The sequence below is a fragment of the Vicugna pacos genome, chromosome 12 (assembly GCF_048564905.1).
Source record: "Vicugna pacos chromosome 12, VicPac4, whole genome shotgun sequence".
NCBI lineage: Eukaryota > Metazoa > Chordata > Mammalia > Artiodactyla > Camelidae > Vicugna > Vicugna pacos.
Window position 1 is genome coordinate 60,117,915 of NC_132998.1, and position 15,288 is coordinate 60,133,202.

The following is a 15,288-nucleotide window of genomic DNA, read 5'->3' on the forward strand; positions in this document are numbered from 1 at the left end:
TTGTGGGACTGTCTTTTCTATCCTCCTCCCCAATTCCTGTGTTACGTCTATCTACATGTTGGCCAAGGAGAGTGAGGGTCATCCCAGGCACCCCTGTATCACCCATGGCCTAGTCACCTAACCACCCCGAGCCTTAGTCTCCTCATCTGTCACATGGAAGCAATTTCTGCCTGCTTACCTCACAGTTTATCAAGGAAGACAAATATTGGGCCAAAAGCAGTTGGACCAAATAAAATGAGCTGAAAGAAATAACTGGAAGACAGGGAACCACTTGTGAAAAGTGTGCACCCCCCTCCGTGCAGCTCCACCTGCCCTTCACGCTGCTTCTGCTCCCTCTGTGTGCAGAGCTCATGCCACCTGCTTCCTCGACGAGGCCCAGAGCTGCCCTTACATGACCGGCCTTTCTCTCCTGCTTCCTGGGCTGCACGCTGTTAATGCTCCAGGTCCCTGAGGTTGGAGGGACCAGGGACCATTCTGTTTGTAAAGGGAAAACCATGCATTTGGAGTTTGGAGATGGGCAGGCAAGGTGGGCTTTTTTAAATGGCCGTCTTAAAAATCAACATTGAAGCTCAGAAAAGCAAAGTGATCAGCCCCAAATCAAAGCAGCAGGGCTGAAAAAAACAAAAAACACAGGGCTAAAATTCAAACCCAGAGTGGATTTCAAATTTTCAGATTCCGATTCTCAGACTGTTGTTGGCCTTGGGTCTCAGGGTAATGTCACATTCTCCATCTTGTCACCAACTCCACCATGGGGTCTTCCCACTCCTGACAGGGTACAGAAGCCTTCCCGCTCAGCCTCCCCCTCATCCCAGCTCCCAGTGCCCTGAGCACCTACAGAGCCCCAGGCCTGGGCGGGGTACTGAGGCACTACCTTATTTACACTTCCCAGGGGGAATGTTGTTACCCCATGTACAGATGGGGAAACCAAAGTTTAGAGAAACTTCATTCAGCAAATATTTATTAAATTTCTTTTGTGTCAGCCCTGCCTCCAGCCTTCACAATCTGCCAGGAAAGACAAACATTAGACGGACAAAAATAGGAGAATGAAGGATTGTGGTAAGTGGTGTGGCTGAGAAAATGAGGGATCTGAGAGAGACCATTTATATTGGAGGGGTCAGAGAAGACCTCTTCGTGGGTGGCATTTAAGCTGAGGCCAGAAGGGTGAATGGATCTGACTTGCCTCCAAGGCTCCCACACATTTGGGCACAGAACCAAGTCCTTTGGGAAGCATCTGACCCCCATCCATCCATCTCAAGTCCCCGGACAGATGCGCCTGACCAGCTGGCCGCAGGGGTGAGGCACAAGGAGAGCAGTTACAAGAGGACCCAGGGTGCCTGGAACCCTGGCACCCCAGCCTCCTGTCTCCGAGGCTGGGAATAGGGTGCCAAGAAGCCAGGGAGGCAAATGTAACTCAAACAGAAACTTTGGCCCAGGGGTCAAATCTTGAGGTTGGGGGAGGGTATGGCTGAGCGTGCATGAGGTCCTGGCTTCAATCCCCAGTACCTCCTCTAAAAATAAATATGTAAACCTAACTACCTCCTCCACCTAAAAAAAAAATTAACCTAATTACCTCTCCCCACAACAACAACAACAAAAACTGAAGAAAAATCTTTAGGCCAAGTCCTTGTGCAGGCCCTTCCCTACCCCCTGGGCCACTTCATGGTCTCCAGGGTCTGCCACTGTTTAGCTGAGCCCAGCCCTGGGCATATTGATTGGTCAAGAGATGAATGTGTGACCCAAATGGTCCTATGAGTCCCTTCCCTGAGATTTGTGAACTTGAGGTCTGTCTCTCTCTGGAGATGACCCACTGCGTTTTCTACTCTGTGTACAATGGTCTCACCCACACAGAGATTTGTGCGGCTATGGGAAGCACAGAGGCTGTGTGGCCTGGAGATCTCGGCGGAGCATGTGGCAGGTAAGAACACAGGCCTGGAGTTAGTCATGGGTTCAAATCTGCCTCCGTCACCAATTTGACTTGAGATCCCGGGCAAATCACTTTCCCGGTCTGGGCTTCTGGGTTTCGTCTGTAGAATGGGACACCAGCCTCTCAGGCACCTGGCACGGCTGCCACTGTGGCGATGCTGCAGAGGGCACTGACCCACCCGGAGATGAGCCCCTCGGGGCTTGGCAGCTGTCAGCCATGGGGGTGGAGTGGAGGGTCCAACCCGAGCAGCCACGTGGCTGGGGGCAAGGTGCTCCAGCTCCCTATTTCTCTCTGTTCAGGAGGATGTGCTGCACAGATAACCGTGGGTGCCTGACACAATGCAGCTCTCCTGCCCGCCTGCCTGGAGGAAAGCTCTCCACAGCTGGACACATGCCCCCTCCTTGACTTACCCAACTACCAGACAGCCCTGGTAACCATCCCCGCAGCCGTGCCCTGCTGGCCCAGCTGGCATCTCCTGACGTCAATGCCTAATCCCCGAAAGCTGCAGCCCGAGATAGGGCTGAGCCGCAGAGGGAGTCGGAAACAGGTTTGAAGGCGGGTGCCCCCAGCCCTCAGCCAGCCATCCCTGCACTCTCATCAGCTTCTCACTTCAGCAAGCCCTCCCAACCATGCAGGCTGATGCCTGGACCCAGTGGAGCCAGCCTTTTACTGTGAGCTGCTTCTCTAACAGCAAGAGCAGGGGCTGCACGGAGCACCCTGCTCAACCTCCTTCAGCTCCGAGGCTGCAGGGGTCTCCAAGCTGGATAGGGGGCAACCACTCCTGCCTAGATTCCAGGCTGACTCCAAGTCCTCACGGCAGGTGGTGGGGGAAGAGGCTCTGGGGAGCAGAAGGGGCTGGAAGGCTTCAGGGTCAGGTCGCTCAGGGCTGAAGAGCCTGGCTGTTTTCCTGGGGTCTGAGTCCAGAACTGCATCCACCCAGGTCTGTGGCAGGGCTGGGCCACGGCCCAGACCCTAGGACTCTGAGAGGTCCTAGGGCCAAATCGCTCTGAAGTCCTACTCTAGAGCCTTGCAGAGGCCTCAGGGGTGTGGCCAGAGCAAGTGGAGATGCCCAAAGCTGCGGCCAGTGTCCTGAGCCAGGAGCCAGTGCCCAGCCCACCCAAGACTTGCTGGGCTCCTCCTTGCCCTGGACCTCAGTTTCCCCATCTTGTGGATCTCAGTACTGATGTTCAGACTCAGGAACATCCCCAGGCCTTGACCTGACCAAAGGCTCCTGGTCCCCCCCAAACTTGCTCCTCCTCAGTCTTCTCTTCAAAATAAAGGGCCCACCATTCCTCAGGTGCTCAGGATAAAGCCTGGGGTCATCCCTGATCCCCTGTTTTATCTCACAGCCCCATCCAATCTGTCCACAATTCCTATCAGTTCTAGAATCCAGCCACTTCCTAGCACCTCCTCGGGCACCCCATGGTGCCTGAGCCACCATATGTCCTGCCTGGGTTCCAGCAGCCTCCTCCTGGTTTCCTGTTCTCGCCCTACAGTCTGTCCTCCTCACAGAGGCCCATAACCATCCGTCATATCCTGTGGCTCCTATCACACTCAGAAACAAATCCAAACTTCTCACCACAGCCTAAAAAGTCCTTTGAGAACTAGCCGCCTGCCAGGCCCACTTCCCCTCCCTCTCCACCCCTGACACTTTGACTATTTTGTTCCTCCAGGGTCATGCCCAACTCCTTCCATCTCAGAGCCTTTGCACTTGCTGTCCCATCTGCCTGGAGCGCTGTCCCCAGATCTTCTCAGTGCCCGGCCTGTCCAGTACTTGGCATATAGTAGCTGCTCACTAAATATCTGCCCAATTTACAGGGACAGGGTGACAGGCCCTGGGCCAGTGTGGCAGGAGTGCCATGTTACCACCAGGTGGTGCTGCAGACCCGTCCCTGGACAGTGACCTCCGGCCCAGCCTCCAGATTTGTCCTCTCAGCAAAGCCTCTGGTGGCCTTCGTGCCAGGCAGTGCTATGGGGCACCAGCTGCCTCAGCCCCACCCTGCCTGCCCTTCAGCAGCTACTGGTGGATGTGGTCTAGGGGTATCCAAGGAGCCTGGAATGAAGGAAGGGCTGGCCGCCTCCCTGGGCCTTCTAGGCTCTTTCTGGGGAGGGAGTGATGTGTAAGCCTGAGAGGGTGGGGTGGGAGGAATGGGGGCTCAGCCAGAGCAAGGTGTCAGGGATGAGTTCTGGGAAGGCCTTGGACTTGGAGTTTGTCCATGGAGCTTGGGTTTGCATCCCACCCACTCCTGTCCTCTGTATGCCTTTGACAAGCAGGAAAGAGGATGCCAGCCCTTGCCCAGACTCCCAGGGCAGCTGTGAAGACAGTCAAAGCTGCCATTTTCAAATGGGTTTTTCCAGGAAAGCCTCATTTTCAGCCAGTCTTATCAAGAAGGCTAACACATGAAACTGATAAAAAGAGGTATTTCATCAGCATAAATTTCTAAGCTCAAGGTGCTGACAGGTCCTTAGTCTAAAGTCACTTGAGAGGGTGGGTGTGTCACAACTGGGATGGACACACACCCAGCCCGTGGTGCCTCTTGGAGCTCCCCCAGCACCCAGTCTATTTCTGCAGCTTATCTGAGCTACATGGCATCAAAAGAGCCTTGAGGTCCACAGGCAAAAAGCTGTTTTAAAAAAAATGAATTCAAATCAAGCTTTGGTGACAGCTCCAAGGCCCAGGCAGGGGTTCCAGGTGTCTACAGAGTCTGTCTGATGACCCCCAGCCGTGGCTGTGGGAACCTGGCAAGTCCCTTGCCCTCTAGGCTTCAGAAGGCACAGGAGGCTGGGGTCCACCATCAGGGGCCCATTATTTACCTTGGCAGGTCTGGATTTAGAGATCAGAGTGAGACATGGCCTGGCTTCCCAAGGGCCCTCCGATGCCTGGTGGATGTGGGTCAGGCAACAGAGTGTGTGCGGAGAGAACCTTCAAGGAGGGGCATGGGGGCTCAGCTGGGCTGCAGGAGACAGGGTGGGCAGGGTGAGGTGGGGTGAGGTGGGGAGGGGGCAAGGCGCTAAGCCCTGAGAGTTTAAAAATAAACCCTAAGTGCTGTCAGCTACAGCCAGCATCCTGGGGACATCCCCAGGGCACAGGGTGTCCCTGGCAGGGGCTGGAGGTGGCAGAAGGGACACGGCAGGAGGGAGGGGGTCCTCATCTGCCCTTTCTGCACCTGGGAGCTATTTGTGTTTGGGGAGAACCAGCCTGGGTCTTCCCGTCCCGGGCCAGGGCCAGAGGGGCTCAGGGGTCCCTCCTCCCCCATACTTGGAAGCATTTCATTTTGCATCAGAGAAAACTGAGACCCAGGGAGATTGTGACTTGCCTGAGGTCCCTACTCTGAGAAATCTGATAGCTCCACACCTGGAAGCCAGCAGTGCTGGCTCTCAAGTAGTGATTCTTGAAGCCTGGTGGGCATGAGGTAGGGGACCAACTAGGGGAGAAGGCTCGCTTGGATGAGGGTAGCGGGGAGCACCAAAAGAGCAAAAGCCCAGGACTGTGTTCGACATTGTTCATAACAAACAAGCTCCTCCTGCCCATTGGTCTCCTCTGCTCCTCACTCTGATCCTGAGGAGGGACTTACAGGGATTAATGCTGCCCCCATCTTATAGATGAGGAAACTGAGAACCAGGGAGACAAGGTCACCTGCTCCAGGCCTCAAAGCACATCATCACACCCAGCTGGGATGAGGCCGGTCTCCCCTGGCGGTCCCCAGCTTGAGCTGCTGGAGCCAGGGTGGGAATAAGGGGATGGGGGAAGAGGGGCTTCCATGGGGATATGGGGAAAGGTGGGAGGGAGGCCCTGCCACCTCTGTTTTTGGGGTGCCCCCTCCCATCCCTCCTTCTCCTCATCCCTCCTCCATGGGCTCCAAGCTCCCATGCACTCAGGACCAAGTTTGGCTTCCTCACCTAGCCAGGGCTCTCCCTGCACATCCAGCCTCCTGTCTCACCATGCTCCTGACACACTCAGCCTCACCGAACTACTCATAGATTCCTACAGAGATTGCTATTTCAGGTGTCTGAGCCGTAGAACAAGATGTTCCCGCTGCCTGGAATGCCCCCTTCCATATCTTCCTGGGGATCTCCTATTCATCCTTCACAATCCAGCTCTGAGCCATCATTACTCCGTCAGATCACAGTTATGACTGTGATTATAACTGCTATATGTTTGCTGCCCACCTCTCTTCCCGCACTGGCAACTCTTTTAGGGTAGCAACTGTACTGTATTATGCTCTCCAAGCCCAGTGCCTAACTAGTGCCTGGTAAATTGAGCCTTGTAAGGTTGGGCCAAGGCCCACTTTACAAGAGAATGGTGGGATATACTGTATCCCTTAGTTGGCATTGAAGGGCTTTATTAGTGGGGGGGGGGTGTTGCTCAGAGGCCACAATTCATTTTCTGGCCAAGTCCCCCAGTCTACCCTCCCCCCAGGCCCTCAATTGCTCTGCCCTAACCTCCATCCTCTATACTGTCTTTCCATCCTGCTCCCCTGAATCAAAGCAGCAGCAGTCCCAACTTGCCACCTTCCCGCTGTCTTTCTTTCTCTCCCTAAAGCAACCACAGGACAGACAGCTCCCAAACCTTAGAAAGCCCAGGATTCCCCATGGAGCCTGTTTCAAATGCAGAATCCCAGGCTTCATTCCCGGGAGGCCCACCCAGAGGAACCTGGTGCAGAACCCTGGAATCAGCATTGTCAAGCAGCCTCCCAGTGGGTCCTGTTTTAGGAACTTCCTGGGGTGCAGCATGGAAGCCCAAGATGATGACATGACGAGGGGCAGGGAGGGAGAGCCAGTGCCCTCAAAGTGAGACTGGGGTTTGGAGATGACCCCAGGCGGTAGCTGCCTGAATCCTTTCCTCCTTGCCTAAGGATGCAGCGAGCTGAGCCTAGGCACTGGGTTTCCTCTGTCTAACCGCCCAGGGAGACCCCAGCGGCGAGCGGCATTTGCTGCTCAGGAGTGCGCGCTGGCCTCAGCGCCCGGGCCTGCAGCCGCCTCCCCTCTGTGCTGGGGAGACAGACGCGGATATAAATAACAGCGAGGCCGGGCCGGATGAAGTAAGTGCGAGCAGAGAAGCAGGAACCGCCACCGGGGATCGGGGGAGGCAGAGGCACTCCAGCGGGTACGGGGCGGCGCGGGGCTGACGCGAGCCCGTTGCTCCCTCGGGTCCCGGGTGACCTTGAGGGGGGTGTTCGGGCCTCGAGGCACGGCGGCGGCACTGCTGAGCTCCCAGCCAAGCCCGAGCAGAAGGTGTGAAAAGGCCTGGCAAGGGGCGGGAGAAGCTGCGGGGCGCCAAGGTCGGGCACTGGGGAGCCAGCAAGGGACTCTGAGCAGGAGGCTCCCCTGCACTGAGCGGCCTCGGCCCTTCCGCACGCCCGGCCCTGGCCTCGGCGAGTTCGCCACGCCCGCTCTGGGCCTCGGGCTCCCCAGGTGTCCGCCGGCAGGTTCCACTAGCACTTGCGGGCCCGGCGGGAGCGGAGGGGGCCTCCCTGGTGTCAGAAGGACGGAACAGCTCGGCTGTTCCTGGGAGGCGGTGCCTCCAGCGGCTCCCCCCGCCCACGTCCCCGCGCCCGGCGCTGACGCCCGCCCCGCCCTGCGCCGCGCCTCCCGTTACGTAACCCCCCGCCCCCTCGCGTTCCGCTGGGGTGGGGGCTGGGAGAGAGGAGGCCTGGGTACCACCCGTCGGCTCGGCCTCGCCTGGGCCAGTACCGTCTCCTCTGCTTATCGCTCGAGGGGAAACTGAGGCCGCTGTCCAACGCGGCACAGCGAGGTGGGGTGACTGCCCTCGCTAGGATCCTTGGTCCCCCAGGGGAGCCATACTGCAGTGAGAGTCCCAGCTCCGCCTTGGGCCGTGGCTTCCTCTGAACAAAGGTTCCCTCCCTGGCCCTGATGTTGGGAGCTCTGGATGTCCCATGCTGGGGAGTCTTCAGCGGCTGTTCCTTTCATCCCATTGTGTGTGGGGCACCAGTATCTTGAGTTCTAGTCAGGCAGTGAAGCCCGTGGTGGTGATTTGTTCCTCTGTCTACCTTCTGGGAGACCTTGGTCACCACACAGCCTCTCTGAGCCTCATTGTCTCCACTGATAAAGTGGAGCTGCTCCTCCTACTTTTATAGGGAACAACCCTACATGTCAGCACCTGCCGAGTACTTTGCAAAGTAAATCCTTATCCTCTACTCACCCTTCCCAGGACCTAGCACAGTGCGGGGCTTGAGCCTGGCCCTGGGCTGGTAGGTGGTGCCCCACTGGGCCACTCAGCAACCAGTGGACCTTGGCCTTTGCCCAAGAAGCACGTGGTCCAGGTCTGGCCTGTGGCCTGGCAGGCAGCTGCAGGTGGGGCTGGTCCTGCAGGGGCTGCTGGTGCAGCACAGCAGGCCCTGCCTGGCTGCCCTCACACGAGACCCCCTGGGAGCACCTGAGGGTCCCCTGCAGTGCCACCCATAGTCCCACTCACTGAGGTAACCTAGCCAACACCTGTTTTGAGCACCTCCTAAGAGCAGGCTTTGGGATGAGGAAGGTATCTGCCCAGACCTCTGTGCTGCTCAGACATAATGGGAGCCTCAGTCTCCTCATCTGCAAAACAGGGATAATGACACCTCCCTCCCTTCCCTCTTGCTTGGCCTCTGCTAGGAGGTGATGAAATGCTTCTATCCCTGCTCCCCTTTATCGGGCCTGGAGTGTGAGCCCAGGACTTTACATTTTACCTTCAAACAGCAATTTGAGGTGAGAATTGGTGTCCTTTTACAGTTGAGGAATCCAAGAGGAGGAGTAACTCCTCCAGGTAAGGTTATCAACTGTCCTGGTTTGTCCAGGGGCAAACACACTCTTTCTTTCTTTTCTTTTTTTTCTTTGATAGGGAGGTGGAAGTAAAATTAGGTTTATTTATTTATATTTATTTATTTATTTATTTTTGATGTAGGTACTAGGGATTGAACCCAGGACCTTGTGCATGCTAAGCACACACTCTACCACTGAGCTATACCCTGCCCCCACAAATACACTTTAAATAGGAAAACTGGGAGTCACCCTACCTCCAGGCCACATACCTTACAAGTGACAGTGTCCAAGTCCAAAGTCTGGCAGTCTGGCTCTGGAGGCCATGTGCAGCAACACCAGACTGTATTTCCCTCCATCGGTATTTGCTGAATGGCTGAATGCATCTCTCCCCACACCTGCCCCCAGTCCTTGCTGAGCACCTTGGCTCTTATATCAGGATCTAGTCTGTTCTCCACCAGGAGAGTCTTAGAGGAAATAAGTATAAGTGAGGTCTGCGGGCTTCACTGCTGAGTTCCTAGGACCCCCTCGGCTCCTCCCTGTTTCAGGGCTGCCTGAGGGAACCCCTCAGGCCTTTTTTGTCCACAGGGGAGGCTGGGTTCCCACTGGCTGGGAGCTACTGCCTCCTGATATGAGCTGTATCACTTTGTTTTAGAGCTCAGTTTCCTCACTTATAAAATCAGGGTGATAAAACCTGCCTTTCAGTTGCTGCTGGGGATTCAGGGCAATGTAGGTAAAGTTCCTGGCACCCAAGAGGCCCTCAGTATGTAAGCTTTGTTATTGTTGCTTATTAATGTAATTATAGCAAACTTTTCCATCAAGGGCTTCCTCTGTGAGGGTTTTCCAATGTTTTCCAAGCATTCAAGCCCAAAGTAGATGCCATTTTTCAGGCGGAGTTCTGTGTTTCAGGGAAGCTATGACCTACCTGCCTAAGGCCACAGCAATGAAGGGCAGGACCAGCGTTTGCAGGGTTCTGTACTCTCGTAGCACTTAGCCCAGGTGATGGCAGCTGCTGGTGAAACAAGGAAAGTAAGGCACAGGGGTAGGGAGGATTGCTGAGGTCCCTGAAATGCCAGGCCCCCTGCCTGCCTCCCGGACAAGCTGGTACTCTCCTTGCCCAAGGTGGCAGGACAGGTTGTAAGAACCAGCCCTTTGCTCAGGCCAAGCTGCTCCTCCCAAGTCGGCCGGCTGCCCAAACCCTCTACCAGCCACTGTTCCCTGTCCGCCTGCCAAGCTGTGGAGCAGTCCAGGACATTGTGTCCAGAGAGAGGGCCAAGTGGGCCCCTCGCCCGTGGCTGATGACCTCCTACCCCGCCTTTCTGGGCCTCAGGCCAGCCTGGCCTGTCCCTGGCCCTGGCATAAGCAGGAGGCCAGAGCTGCCCTTCCAAAGGCCAGGACAGCACCTCAGCTCCTCTTGGCTCACTGCGACCCTTGCTTAAGAGGGGTGCTCACTGCTCCATACCAGGCCCTTTTCCCAAAAAACCCCAAGTCCCAACAGACAGGCTCCCTGGGGTGCCTTTCAGAGGAAGCCAGCTGGTTTCTTGAGAAGCCTGTTTTCCTGCCCTTGGCATTTTTGCTGTCCTCAAATCCAGCCAGGCCAAGGCGAGAGGACCCCGTGGGCAGAGAACTGACTGTATGTGGCCCTGTGCCCACGTGAGCTGGACACAACCTCATCTCCCCACTGTACGGCTAAGAAAGTGAGCGCCAGAGAGAGGCCAGGATTTGTGCAAAGCCGCACAGCGGCTGAGAGTCACCACTTGGAGCAGGAAGGGGGCTGTCTCAGGGGGCGGGGACGCTTGGAGACCAGAGGGACCTCTGTGGTCTTAGTTGAACTGCCACCTACTCAGAGGTGCGGTTCCCCACTCCTACCCACCGTGTTCTTACCATGTTGCCCTGTTTTGTTTCCCTGACAGTATTTTTCTGCGTGGCTTTTCTCTTCTGTTTCCGAGGTTTACTGTTTTTCTTACCCACTAGAACCTGAGCCTGGTGAGGGCAGGGACATCTTGTCCAACAGCCTTAGTGAGGAATAACAGATACACAATAAGCTGCACTTAAGGTTTATAATTTGATAAGTTTTGACATATTATATACAATGAAACTATCACCACAATCAAGATAATGAATATATCCATCACCCCCCAAAATTTCCTTGTTCCCCTTTTTAATCCCTCCCTCCTGTCCCTTTCCCTCCCCCTCTCCAGTCCCCAAGCAACCACTAGTCTGCTTTCTGTTGCTACATGATTAGTTTGCACTTTCTAGAATTTTCTATAAATGGATTCAAACAGTATGTATTCTTTTTTTGTTCTGGATTTCATTTAGCATTAATACTTTGAAACTCATTCATATTGTTGCCTGTATCAGTAGTTCATTTTTATTGCTGCATAGTATTCCATAGTGTGGATGTACTGGAGTTTGTTCAACCATTCACCTCTTGAAGAACATTTGTGTTGTTTACAGTTTGGGGCTAACAAATTAAGCTGCTATGAACATTTGTGTACAAGTCTTTGTATAGATATTTGTGTCATTTTCTTATGAGTGAACAGGAATGAAATGGCTGGATCATTGTAGATATATGTTTAACTTTTTTGGGGGGGGTAATTAGGTTTATTTATTTTTTTATTTATTTAAAGGGCGGTACTGGGGATTGAACCCAGGACCTCGTGCTTGCTAAGCAGGTGCTCTACCACTGAGCTATACCCTCCCCCACAATGTTTAACTTTTAAAGCTTCTAAATTATTTTCCAAAGTGGTGGTACCATTTTACATTCCCACCAGCAGTGTATGAAATTTACTAATTCCTCCACATCTTTGGTAACGCTTGGTATGGTCAGTCTTTTTCTTTTAGCTTTTTAATAAGTGTATTCATTGTGGCTTTAATTTGCATTTTCCTAATGACTTGTGGTGGTAAGTGTGTTTTCATGTGCTTATTTGCCATTCATATATCTTCTTTGAGAAGTGTCTATTGAAGTCTTGCCCAGTTTTGTATTGGGTTGTTTTTTTTCAGAATTGAGTGTTTTTGAAGTGAGATATACCTAATGTATAACATTATATTAGTTTCAGGTGTTTGACATAATGATTTGATATTTATATATATCAAATATATTTTATACTGTGAAATGGTATAGTTGAGTTTTGAAAGTTCTTCATAGATCCTATATATAAGCTCTTTTACCAGATACATAATTTGAAAATATTTTCTCCCAGTCTGGAACATCTTAACAGTGTCTAGGGAAAGTTTTTTTATTTTGATAAAGTCCAATTTATCAGTCTTTTATGGATCATTCTTTCAAAGTCATCTCTAAGAAATCTTCGCATAACTTAAGATCACAAAGAATTTCCCCCCTGTTTTCTTGTTAGACGTGTTGTAGTTTTAGTTCTACATGTCTGCCGTCTGGATGTCTCTGCGGCTTCTTGAAGGGGTCATTGATGCTTGCTGTGCCCATGGCTTCACCCCCTTATTCCTCCGTTCCTGAGTCTTGCTCCTCCGTTCCTGAGTCTTGTTCGTCCCCCGCCCCTGCCACTTCCTGGAGCCCCTCCATGCTGTGTCCAGGTGTCACTGTACGAGCCCACACCAGAGTACTTTCATGTGTGCTGGGCCACAGCTCCTCACCCACTGGCTTCTATCCACCCTCGTAAGAGCCTTCCTGGGCAGGGGAGGAGCCTCCTCTTGGCCCTTATGGCTCCCTGGGCTTCCTTCTGCCATAGATCTGATCTGGGTGCCGAAGTCACAGTGACGTGGGTCTCTCTTCTACCACTAGAAGTACCCTCCGTCCTCCAGCAGGCCTGTGCCCAGGGCCCAGCTCAGGACCTGGCACAAAGTAGGGACTCTGGGAAGGTTTGTTGATTGAATTTGTGAGTACATTCCTCACTCACTCTGCTCCTAGCCACAGATGCGGCGCACTGGAGGTGAGAGACTTAATTCTCACATTGAAGATTGAATCCCAGCTCCTCAGCTATGCTAGAGGGCCCATGCTGTGGCCCTGAGGACTTCTTCCACCTCATCTTGTGCTGCTTGCCCCTTGTTTGCTGCTGGACTTTTCATTCCCTGAGCACACACACCATGCTTTTTCCTACCTTGCCCTGGAAGTGGCTGACCCCTCTGCTGCTCTCTCTCTGCTAATTCTCTTGTAATGCAGATTGAAAGCTCCCTCTTTGGGACGGTTCCCTTTCCCTTGACCTCCCAGTCTAAAGGGACCACTTGGTTGCCAGTTTCAGTTGTCTTAGTGGAACAGCCTCACCATCTGACATATTCCTCACTTACTTGTTTGTGGTTAATAGACCATCATCTTCAGGAAGATGCCTGGAACAGTGTCCAGCTCTTATGGGGGCTCCATGTTGAACAGTAAATGTTGAATGTTGAGATGTTTAATGCAGTAAATCAGGGCAGAGCCAGCCGAATGACCCAGATGTCCAGGTGGCTGGGCCAGGCCTCTTCTCCTGCCTGGATTTACCCAGCCCTGCCACAAGCCAGCGTTATTCTGAGCAAGTCCTCATGCCTGCAGGGCTCTCAGCTGCTAGCCACGTGGTCCCACCCAGGGATCAGCCCATCACTCTTTTCTCCCCTCCGTGGGAAAAGTACCACAGCACAGGGTCCTTTAGGGCCCTCACCAGCGCTTGGGAGCCAGTGGAGCAGGAAGAGGTGCTGGTCTAGGGGCCAGCCCAAATGGCCTAGCTGGGCCGGGGCCTGGTCTCACTGTCTCTTGTTGTACACATGGGACGGATGTCAGGAGGGGAAAGAGATATTTGACATTACACAGAGTTGGCAGCCGTGAGAACCCACTTCTCTTGCTGGCATTGAAATTCCCCAAATTAAAACCCAGCAAATCAGCAGGTTCCTGTTGCCCAGGGGCTTGTAGACTTCCTGGCTGGTCCCAGCCTGTCCTTAGGCCCTGCCCACTCAGGACTTGGCTGAACTGGCTGGCCAGACCCAGGGAGAGGAGGGAGGACAAGAGTGTGCCCCTCCACCCCATGACTCACTCAGGGGGAGGTGGCAGCGAGGAGACCAGACAGTGGCATCCCCTTGGCCTAAGGGTGGACACTGACTCAGGCAGGCAGTGACGAATGGAGCAGGGTTCTCCTGCCTCCATGACTCACCCCCACCCGCCCAACTGTTCTCTAGGGATAAACTCCCAGGAGGTTTCGGGACACACATCGAGAGTGATGAGTACAGTTTTCAGGACGCTGTTTTGCTGAGGGACAGGCAGCCTCCCATCTGGGCAGAGGGCAAACTGGGGGCCAGCTTAGTGTCTGCTCTGAGAATGGAGTTTCCTTTTCCGCCCCAGCCTGGTCCTCCTGCTGGTGGGGTTGGGTTTCGGCCTGTTTGCTGATGCAAGGCAGCATCCTGGACTGGGTTGGCTGGTGGTGTTTGAGGATGGATGATAATAGCTCTGATGAGGAAATGATCCTTGTCATTTACTCTGGGTTAGCCACCCTGCTTAGCATTTTCCACTCACTGTTTCACTTAGTTTTCACACATAGGTGTCATTTTTATGCCCATTTAAGAGGTAAGAGAACTGAGGTGCCTGAGTAGGCAGAGTGGTTGCTTGAGCTTACCCAGCTAGGGAGCCACAGGGGCAGGAATGGAATCCATGTCTTCTCAGGGAGCAGAGTATAGACTCTTTGTGTTGGGCACCTTCCTGACACGTTCCCTGGGGAGGGACCTTGGCCTTGCTTTTTTCCTTCCTGGTTTTTCTCTGCCTCCTGATCCCTGGGCTCCCAGGCTCCCTGTGTACACCTGTCCTGTAACTGCAGTCCCGCCTGTGCTCCCAGGGCAGACAGTGGGTGCTCATGGGATGTTTGTGAATAAATGAGCCCTTTTCCCCAAAGAATTGAGTCTACCAGAAAGTTCTTTCTTTCCTTACCTCCAGGTCTACCACTGTACTGCTTCAGAGCGTGTTTGGTGAATAAATGGAGGCATGAACGTATGAATGAATCACTTCTGTGCCTGAGTCCTGGAGAATTTGGAGGTTTGTTCAGATCTGGAGTCTCCATTCTTTCGGCTGGAGGGGCTGCCCAGGAAGGTAATCCTGGCACCTGAGCTGGGCCTCCCCGGGCCTGTCAGCTCTCTGGCATGTGCACAGGGAGTGGGAACAGGTGGCTATGGGCCCTCTCATAGCAGGACCTGTGCTAGGCATTTTATTTATACTAACAAATAGGGGTGACTATGTGAGGGGCCCTGGGGCCCACAGATGGGACACCGAGAGAGGCTGGGCTTCTCCTCGACAGGCTCTGCTGGGGGGAAGCAGCTCATGAAGGGGCCAGACATCAAAGGCTCCTGGGACCTTGTGCAGAGGTGGGATGTTTGGCCTGAAAGCTTCTAGGCCCAGTTTACACACTTGGATGGGGAGGGAATGGGTGTGGACCTGTCTGGGGGAGTGAGGGACGTGAGGAAATCCCCATCCCGCTGATGCCCCAGCCTGGATGGAGATGGTGCGATCAGTCCTCTTACCCCCACCACCAGTGTCACTCTTCCATAGCAATGACCAGTTTTATACATGAAAAAGTCACACATGGGTTAAAATCTAAGTTTCCCCACTTATTGGCTTTATGAATTTAGCAGGTAATCTAACTTGGAACCCTTCTCATTGTACCATGGAGATAACACCTGTA